The following is an 8,292-nucleotide window of genomic DNA, read 5'->3' on the forward strand; positions in this document are numbered from 1 at the left end:
TTCTTCGCAGTTAAAGTAGGCTAAAAGTCCACATTCAGGGCATCATCTCCAGGGGAAGGCTTTCTCTCTGTCAGCCTTCTTCTCTTCAGTGTTCCCCCGGACTAGGAGCTTCTCTGCACAGGGACCCCAGGTCCAAAGGACGCGCTCTGCTCCTGGCACTGCTTTCTTGATGGTATGAGGTCCCCCCTGGGTTTTTTTTCTTTTTTTTTTTTTAAGGGGGAAAAAAACCATGCACGATTCTTAGCAAGAAGCAAATAAGGCCATTTTTTTTCCAGTTAATAATATGAATTGTCTTACTAGAGATTCAAAAGATGTGCATGAAACGAAACTGGTTGTTTGTATAGTTTTGGCAATAATAGAAATCTTAACCAAAAGAAAGAATATATATAAATATATATGTATATATTTTTCTCCTCTCCTTTTGAACAAATGGTAACATACTGTATGTACTGTCCTGTACCTTGAGAAAAAAAAAATTTTTTATGTAATACATAATTCTGTGTTGGTAGGTAAAATGCCTCTTTCCTCATTCTTATTTGAGGACTGCCTGGTATTCCACTGATTGGCTGTATCCCAGTTTATTTAACTGGTGTCTGTTGTTAGACTTCTAGATTGTTTCATTAGAGTCTTGACTCCATAAAATATTTTAGTGTTGGAAATCATTTATGTCTTACTTTGCAATCAGAAATACTGCAGAGTCATGTAAACGTTAGGTAAGAGTGTTGGGAATTGGGTGAGAAAGGGTAGTGTTTAGCCAAGTTTTGATTGTTAGAGGTGACTGGTTCATTTAAGGACTTTTTCCTGTTTAAGATCAGTTTCTTAATCCGCCGTCATACGTGTGGGCACGTACGCGATACTGTTCTACAGAAGGAGCTTTAAAAACACTCAGACAGTCCTGGGCAGCATTCCGGCTTCTAGTGGGAGAACTTTGTGTTATAAACCCAGAGATCTGGGCTGCGTTCTGTTTCAGCCACTTGACGTCACTCTTGTTACTTGATGTTAAAAGTTACTCATCTTACAATGTAAATATATTCTATTCTGTGACTGTAACCAGAGTTTATTTACCCACTTCTGTTTATGGACGTTCAGGTTGTTTCCTGGCTTTTGTTATTGTGAACAGTGATCTGAGAATATTCTTACACTTGCTTTCTATTGTGTGCATGCGTTCTTTTAGGTGTGTACCCAGGAGATGAACTGCTGGGTTATAGCAAATGTCAATGTTCTGCCTCAGGAAATAATGCCACACTGTTTACCAAAGTGCTTGTACCACAACAGTAAGTTCCTACTTCTGTGTTCTGGGAATACAGACAGGGTTCCTGCTCTGAGGGAGATTGCATTCTAGATAAATGACTACAGAAATACAAGAAGATGATCTCAGAAATATCACAGTGTGTTAGTTTGGTGGGCAGTGGCTGGGGTCTTAAAAGATTGCAAGTGGCCATCTGAGATACAGCTGTTGGTCTCTACTCATCCGGAGCAAAAGAAAAGGAAACCAAAGGCTCAGAGAAGAAACTAGTTTACAGGACTAGTAGGCCACAAGAGCCATGGCCTCATCATCCTGAGACTAGAAGAACTAGATGGTGCCTGGCTACCACTACCGACAGTTCTGACCAAGGAAGTAATAGATCGTCGTGATAGAATATGGGAGAAAAATGTAGAACAAAAGTTAAGTTTTTTTTATTGTGCATTAGGTGAAGGTTTACAGAGCAAATTATTTTCCCATTCAGTGGTTTATATACAAATTATTCCGTGACATTGGTTGCAATGCCCCCAATATGTCAGCAAACAACTTAAGTTCCTAAAAAAGTCTAGACTTACTGGACCGGTGGAAACTACGGAACCTCCAAGACTGCCACCCTGAGGTTCCCTTTAAACTATGTACTGACACCACACCCGGAAGACACCTTTCAGCTAAATGACAGATTGGCACATAATATCACTTGTGAGTACTGTGTTTCTTTAAAAAAAAGAAATCATCTATATGAGACCAAATGGTCAACATTTACCCTAAAGCAAAGATGAGACGGTAATGGGTGGGGCAGGGAAGCTAGATTAATGGAAACGGAACAGTCAGAATGGAAATAATGAGAATGTTGATATGTTGTGAAAAATGTGACCAATGTCAGGGAACAGTATGTATAGAAATTGATAAATAGGCATTTAATTTGCTGTGTAAACTTTGACCAAAAACACCATCAAATATTATAATAAAAAAAACTGCCAAAAAAAAAAAAAATAAAACAAATATTGCAGTGCGCTCCCAAGAATAGGTAGGAATGTTGGGAGCTGGGTGAGGACGGTTAGTCTTTAGCTAGTTTCTGACTGTTGGAAGTAAAGAGTGATGGCCAGTGATTGGGTGGTTCAAAGGGTGATACCTAGTGTGATGATGGAAGATCTCAGTTAGGAAGGGTCATTTGTTCTGATGAAGGGTCATTTGTTCCTGGATGAAGTGGCAAACCCCCGCACAAAAGAACCATTACCGTCGAGGTGATTCCAACTCATAGCGACCCTATAGGACAGAGTATAACTGCCCCATGGGGTTTCCAAAGAGTGACTGGTAGATTTGAACTGCCGACCTTTTGGTTAGCAGCCGAGGTCTTAGCTACTGTGTCACCAGGGCTCCAGATGGAGTGGCAGCTGTATAAAAATCTGGGAGTCCAGACTGAGGAAGTAGTGAGTGCAAAGGCCCTGGGGAAGGTTATCAACAAGGCCCATAGCAGGAACAGGAAAGCCATTGTAGTTGGATGGCAGTGAACCAGCAGGGAGGTGAGGGTAGGCAGGGCTTGGAGCTTGTAAGTGCAAGGGGAAGCTAGCAGAAGTTTAAATATGTAAGTGATAAGACCTTATTTATTTACTTATTTATTTATTTTTCTTATTTATGTTTTGAAAATACCATTCTCCCTACCATGTTGGTAATGAATACCAGGGGACAGGAATAGAAATGAAGAACAGTTAGAAGGTATTGCCAGTAGCCCCGGTGAAAGATGGTGGTGGCTTGTACTGAGGTGGCAGCAGGGGAGAGGGGAGAGTCAGTGAGGTTCAGGATGTTTTGTAGCTCGAGCTGGTAGAATTTGCAGATAACTAGTTTTGGATTTTGAGAGATGAGTTTTTAACTTCTAAAATATGTTCTTTAGTGGTAAAAAAAAAAAAAGCATTATGTTGTTAATTTAGATGCTTTGTCACCGATTTAAATAATTTGCTTCAACTAATGATTTAGTTTTATGAACTAACTGGCACTCATCCACTTAAATGTGTTTTCTGTAATTTGTGGCAAATACGAAAGCTGGCTCCTGGGTCTGGCTCCAGTCCTTTGCTGTATTCTTTCTATCACTCTTCCTCGTTCAGTTCCCATAAACTCTGGTTCTACCACTGTCTTCCATCTTTGTAGTCTTTTTTCTGGCCTCCATCTGGGGACATTTGGCCTTGTTCCACCAGCCATTTCTTGTTTCTTTTGTTCTGCATTCTTGCTACTAAACTTCCTTGTGTAGGGATGTACAGATGCTCTATCAATAGGATTAGGGCCCATGCCCTCTGACCCTGAAACTGAGTGGCAGGTTGGGTCGAAACAGCCTGAGGCCTTGGGGATTTGGGCTGAGGAAAGTAGTTGAGTCTTCACTGTCTGAATTTTTGCATAATCAAATTACTTCTGCTTTTATATAATTAAACTAGATGAGATAGAATTGATTTGTAAATTGTTATTAGGTTTAAAAATCTTTAAATCTGACCATCACAGTTTTGCTGGATTAGTTTTTCATTTTTATGGGATCCCGTTGATTTTGTCTTCTGCTGTTTGTGCTTTTATTATTATATTAGATAACCCATCTTTTAAAGGCTGACCTGACAGCGTGGCCCCCTGTATTTTCTTCTGAGATCTTTATGGTTTTCATTTGCACATTTAGGTCCTTAATCCATTTTGAATTTGTTTTTGTGTATAGTGTGAGGCATGAATCTTGTTTCATTTTGCTGCATGGGGAAATCCAATTTTTTCAGTTCCGTTATTGAAGAGACTCTTATTCCCCATAGAATGGACTTAGCATCCTTGTCAAAAATCAGCTGACCAAACACTGAACAGACAATAGATAAGTGGTAACGTTGGTGAAGGGTTAAGATAGTACGCAGTACTGGGGAAGTCAGCACAGCTTGACCAAGGCAAGGTCATGGAAGCTTGCCTTCAGTGGACACATCGAAACTCCCTGAGGGACTGAGTTACTGGCCTGAAGCCTAGGGACCATGGTCTCGGGGGACATCTAGCTCAATTGGCATAACACAGTTTATAAAGAAAATGTTCTACATTCTACTTTGGTGAGTAGTGTCTGGGGTCTTAAAAGCTTGTGAGATACTCCACTGGTCTTACCTTGTCTGGAGCAAGGGAGAGTGAAGAAAACCAAAGACGCAAGGGAAAGGTTAGTGACTGAGTCCAGCACAACTAGATGGTGCCCGGCTACCACCACCATCTGCTCTGACAGGGATCACGATAGAGGGTCTCGGACAGAGCTGGAAAAAGTGTAGAACAAAATTCTAGCTACTAACAAATAAAAAGACCAGACTTACTGGTCTGACAGAGACTGGAGATACCCTGAGAATATGGCCCCCAGACACCCTTTTAACTCAGTACTGAAGTCACTCCTCAAGTTTACCCTTCAGCCAAAGATGAGACAAGCCCATAAAGCAAAACAAGACTAAATGGGCACACTAGCCCGGGGGCAAGGACGAGAAGGCAGAAGGGGACAGGAAGGCTGGTAATGGGGAACCTAAGGTCAAGAAGGGAAGAGTGTTGAAAGCTTTCATCTAAAGAACCAAAAAAAAAAAAAAAACCTAGATATTTTATTTTCTTAGATGCTGTTGTAAATGGAATTGTTTCCTTAATTTCTCATTTGCATTTTTTATTGCTGGTGTATAGAGACCTGGCTGATTTTTGTTTTGTTGACCTTTTACCCTGCAACTTTGCTAAATTCTTCTTTTAACTCTTGTAGCTTTCTTGTGGATTCTTTTGTATTTTCTTTATATAAGATCTTGTCATCTGCGAATAGAGATAATCTCACTTCTTTTCAATTTGGGTATGTTTTATTTCTTTTTCTTGCCTTATTGCTCTGGCTAGGACTTCCAGTACAATATTGAATAGAAGTGGTGATAGGTGGCACCCTTGTCTTGCTTCCGATTTCAAGGGGAAAGCTCTCAATCTTTCTCCATTAATTATAATGTTGGCTGTTGGTTTTTTATGTATGCCCTAAATCATATTGAGGACCTTCCCTTCTACTCCTGTCTTGTTGAGAGTTTTCATTAAGAACATCAACATCAAGAAAGGATGTTGAATTTTATCAGATTATTTTTGCATTCATACAGATGATCATGTGATTCTTTTCCTTAGTTCTATTGATGTGGCATACTATGTTGATTTATTTTCTAATCTTGAACCATCCTTGCTTTCCTGGAACAGATCCCATTTGGTCATGGTGTATGAATCTGTTAATAATACTGATGGATTCTGTTCACTAGTATTTTTGCATCTGTATTCATGAGGGATATTGGCCTGTAGTTTTCTTTTCTTACGGTGTCTTTGTCTTGTTTTGGTATCGGGTTATGTTTGCTTCATAGATTTAATTAGGGAATATTCTTTCCTTCTCTGTCTTTTGGAAGGGTTTAAGCAGGATCAGTGTCAAGTCTTCTCTAAGTATTTGGTGTAATTCCCCAGGGAAGCCATCTGGTCGAGGACTTCTTTTTTTGTTGTTGGGAAGTTTTTGATCACTGTTTTGATCTTTTCGTTTGTTCTAGGTCTGTGGAGAGTTTCTGTTCCCTCTTGAGTCAGTTTGGGTAGGTTGTGTGCTTCTGAGAATTTGTCTATTTCATCTAGGTTATCCAGTTTGTTGCCATACAGTTATTTATATAATATTTTGTCATAATTCTGTTTCTATCAGGTTAGTTGTAGTGTGTCCGCTTTCATTCTTTATTTTGGTTATTTGCATCTTTTCTCTTTTTTTTTCTTTGTCAGTCTCCATAAAGAATTGTTAAGTTTATTGATGTTTTCAAACAACCAACTTCTGGCTTTGTTGATTCTTTGTATTGTTTTTCTGTTTTTGGTTTCATTTTTTTCTGCTCTGATCGTTGTTATTTCCTTTCTTCGGTAGGTTTAGGCTTAGTTTGAACTTTTGTTTTTAGTGCCTCAAATTGTAGAGTTTGGCTGTTGATTTGAGATCTTTTTTCATGTAGGCATTTATTGCTGTTAATTTCCCTCTGAGTACTGCCTTTACTGCATCTCACAAGTGTTGGTATGTTGTGCTTTCATTTCTGTTTGACACTAAATAATTTGTGATTTTTCTCTCGATATCTTCCTTGACACATGGGTAGTTCAATAGTGTGTTGTTTAATTTCCATGTGTTTGTGTATTGTCCAATTTTTTTTTCTTTTATTGATTTCTAGTTTCCCTCCATTGTGGTCAAGAGAAAATAAGCTGTATGATTTCAGTCATTTTCAATTTATCAAGACTTGCTTTGTGACCTAACATGTGGTCTCTCCTGGAGAATTATTCCACATGCACTGGAGTAGAATGTATATTTTGATGTTGTTGCCTAAAGTGGTCTCTCTATGTCTGTTAAGCCTAGTTGGTTTCTAGTGTTATTCAGGTCCTCTGTTTCCTTGTTGATCTTCTTCCTAGAAGTTCTGTTCAATATTGAAAGTGATGTATTGTATTCTCCAACTATTATTGTGGTTGTTTTTAAGTCCCGTGGAGTCACTTCCGACTCATAGCGAACCTATGTACAACGGGATAAAACACTGCCTGGTCGTATGCCATCCTCACAGTTGTTGCTATGCTTGAACCCATTGTTGCAGCCACTGTGTCAATAATCTCATTGAGGATCTTCCTCTCTTTAGCTGACTGTCTGTTTTGCCAGGCAGAATGTCCTTCTCCAGGACTGGTCCCTCTTGGTAACATGTTCAAAGTATGTGAGATGACGTCTCACTGTCCTTGCTTCTAAGGAACATTCTGGCTGTACTTCCAAGACAGATTTGTCTGTTCTTCTGGCAGTCTATGGTATATTCAGTATTCTTTGCCAACACCATAATTTGAAGGTGTCAGTTCTTTTGTCTTCATTGTTTATTGTCCAGCTTTCACATGTATGTGAGGTGATTGAAAATACCATGGCTTGGGTCAGGTGCACCTTAGCCCTCAAAGTGACATCTTTGCTTTTTAACGCTTTACAAAGGTCTTTTGCAGCAGATCTGTCCAATGCAGTGCATCATTTGACTTCTTGACTGCTGCTTCCATGGGTGCAGACCATGGATCCAAGTAAAATGAAATCCTTGACAACTTGAGTCTTTTCTCAGTTTATCATGATGTTGCTTATTGGTCCAGTTGTGAAGATTTTTTGTTTTCTTTATGTTTGAAGTGTAATTCGTACTGAAGACTGTCTTTGACCTTCATTAGTACTTCAAGTCTTCTTCACTTCCAGTAAGCAGTGTTGTGTCTTCTGCATATCACATGTTGTGAATGACTCTTCCTCCAATCTTGATGCCCCGTTCTTCTTCATATAGTCCAGCTTTTCGGATTATTTGCTCAGCATACAGATTGAATAGGTATGGCGAAAGGATACAACCCTGATGCCCACCTTTCCTGACTTTAAACCACACAGTATTTCCTTGTTCTGTTTGAATGAATGCCTCTTGATCTGTGTACAGGTTCCTCATGAGGACAGTGTAAGTGTTCTACAATTCCCATTCTTTGCAGTGTTAACCATAGTTTGTTATCATTCACACAGTCAAATGCCTTTGCATAGTCACTGAAACACTGGTAAACATCTTTCTGGTATTCTCTGCTTTCAGCCAAGATCCATCTGATATCAGCAATGATATCTCTTGTTCCATATCCTCTTCTGAATCCGGCTTGAATTTCTGGCAGTTCCCTGTCGATGTACTGCTGTAACTGCTTTTGAATGGTCTTCAAAATTTTACCTGTGTGTGATATTAATGATGTTGTTCTATAATTTCCACATTCTGTTCGATCACCTTTCTTTGGAATGGGCACGAATATGGATCTCTTCCAGTTGGTTGGCCAGGAAGCTGTCTTCCAAATTTCTTGACATAGACGAGTGAGCACCTCCAGCGCTGCATCTGTTGAAACATCTCAGTTGGTATTTTGTCCATTCCTGGAGCCTTGTTTTTTGTCATTCCCTTCAATGCAACTTGGACTTCTTCCTTCAGTACCATTGGTGTTTGATCACATGCTACCGCCTGAAATGGTTGAACGTCAACCAGTTCTTTTTGTATAGTAAGTCTGTGTATTCTTTCCATCTTCTT

Source organism: Trichechus manatus, unplaced genomic scaffold (assembly GCF_000243295.1).
Source record: "Trichechus manatus latirostris isolate Lorelei unplaced genomic scaffold, TriManLat1.0 scaffold00064, whole genome shotgun sequence".
Taxonomy (NCBI): Eukaryota; Metazoa; Chordata; class Mammalia; order Sirenia; family Trichechidae; genus Trichechus; species Trichechus manatus.